Source organism: Arachis hypogaea, chromosome 7 (assembly GCF_003086295.3).
Source record: "Arachis hypogaea cultivar Tifrunner chromosome 7, arahy.Tifrunner.gnm2.J5K5, whole genome shotgun sequence".
Classification (NCBI taxonomy): Eukaryota; Viridiplantae; Streptophyta; class Magnoliopsida; order Fabales; family Fabaceae; genus Arachis; species Arachis hypogaea.
Genome location: NC_092042.1, coordinates 28,842,338 through 28,844,492, shown reverse-complemented (window position 1 = coordinate 28,844,492; position 2,155 = coordinate 28,842,338). Strand labels below are relative to the sequence as shown.

Below are 2,155 nucleotides of genomic sequence, written 5' to 3'. Positions count from 1 at the left end.
AGATTATGTTGACTTGTTGAGTCAACATTTTGTTCTGAGCCAATATGGCATTCAGAGCATCAATTTCAAGAACTCCTTTCTTCTGAGGTATCCCATTGTTCACGGAATTCCTCTCAGAGGTATACATGAACTGGTTGTTTGCAACCATGTCAATGAGTTCTTGAGCCTCTTCAGGCGTTTTCTTCAGGTGAATAGATCCACCTGCAGAATGGTCCAATGACATTTTCGAAAATTCAGAGAGACCATAATAGAATATATCTAATAGGGTCCATTCTGAAAACATGTCAGATGGACATCTTTTGGTCAACTGCTTATATCTTTCCCAAGCTTCATAGAGGGATTCACCATCTTTTTGTTTGAAGGTTTGAACATCCACTCTCAGCTTGCTCAGCTTTTGAGGAGGAAAGAATTTATCCAAGAAGGCAGTGACCAGCTTATCCCAGGAGTCCAGGCTATCCTTAGGTTGTGAATCCAACCATATTCTAGCTCTGTCTCTCACAGCAAAAGGGAAAAGCATGAGTCTGTAGACTTCAGGATCAACTCCATTTGTCTTCACAGTCTCACAGATCTGCAAGAACTCAGTTAAAAACTGATAAGGATCTTCAGATGGAAGTCCATAAAACTTGCAGTTTTGTTGCATTAATGCAACTAGTTGAGGCTTAAGCTCAAAGTTATTGGCTCCAATGGCAGGAATGGAGATGCTTCTTCCATCAAACTTGGACGTTGGCTTTGTGAAGTCACCAAGCATTCTCCTTGCATTATTATTATTATTATTATTATTATTATTTTCGGCTGCCATGTCCTTCTCTTGTTCGAAAATTTCTAAAAGGTTGTTTCTGGATTGTTGTAATTTAGCTTCTCTTAATTTTCTCTTCAGAGTCCTTTCAGGTTCTGGATCAACTTCAACAAGAGTGCCCTTTTCCCTGTTCCTGCTCATATGAAAGAGAAGAAACAAGAAAAGAAAGAGGAATCCTCTATGTCACAGTATAGAGATTCCTTTATGTTAGTAGAAGAAGAAGGGGGTAGAAGAATCCAAATACAAGGGATATAAGAAGTTCGGATTCTTAGATGAAGAGAGGTGAAGAGAAGTGTTAGTAATTAAATAATTAAATAGAAGAAGAGAAGAGAAGAAAATTTTCGAAAATAATTTTGAAAAAGAGGTTAGTAATTTTCGAAAATTAAAGATAAGATATAATTAAAATTAAAATTTAAAACAAAAAGAATTTTTGAAAAAGAGAGGGAGAATTTTCGAAAATTAGAGAGGGAAAAGTAGTTAGGTGGTTTTGAAAAAGATAAGAAACAAACAAAAAGTTAGTTAGTTGATTGAAAAAGATTTGAAATCAAAATTTGAAAAAAGATAAGAAGATAAGAAGTCAGATAAGATATTTTGAAATCAAATTTTGAAAAAGATAAAATTTTTGAAAAAGATAAGATAAAAGATAAAAAGATATTTAAGAAAAAGATATTTTGAAAAAGATTTAATTTTTAAAATTACTTAACTAACAAGAAACTACAAGATAAGATTCTAGAACTTAAAGATTGAACCTTTCTTAACAAGAAAGTAACAAACTTCAAATTTTTGAACCAATCACATTACTTGTTAGTTAATTTTCGAAAATTAGATATAAAAGATAAGAAAAAGATTTTGAAAATATTTTGAAAAAGATTTTTTTGAAATTTTCGAAAATTATAAAAAAATGAAAAAGATATGATTTTTGAAAAAGATTTTGAAAAGATAAGATTTTTAAAATTGAAATTTTGACTTGACTTGTAAGAAACAACTAATTTTTAAAAATTTTTTGACTAAGTCAACTCAAATTTTCGAAAATTTGGAGAAAAATGAGGAAAAGATATTTTTTTGATTTTTGAATTTTTAATTATGAAAGAGAAAAACAACAAAAATATTCAATGCATGAAATTTTTAGATCAAAACAATGAATGCATGCAAGAATGCTATGAATGTCAAGATGAACACCAAGAACACTTTGAAGATTATGATGAACATCAAGAACATAATTTTGAAAAATTTTTGATGCAAAGAAAACATGCAAGACACCAAACTTAGAAATTTTTAATGCATGGAAAAATATGAATGCAAAAATGCACATGAAAAACAACAAAAGACACAAAACAAGAAATCATCAAGATCAAACAA

General features: G+C 30.4%; 1 non-coding gene across 1 annotated transcript; it reads left to right on the top strand.

Moving 5' to 3' along the window:
- Window positions 1-281: 281 nt before the first annotated feature.
- On the top strand, window positions 282-385 carry LOC112704809 (small nucleolar RNA R71). The gene has a single exon (XR_003155415.1). It is a non-coding gene; the product is annotated as a small nucleolar RNA R71 (small nucleolar RNA).
- The last annotated feature ends 1,770 nt before the right edge of the window (window positions 386-2,155 follow it).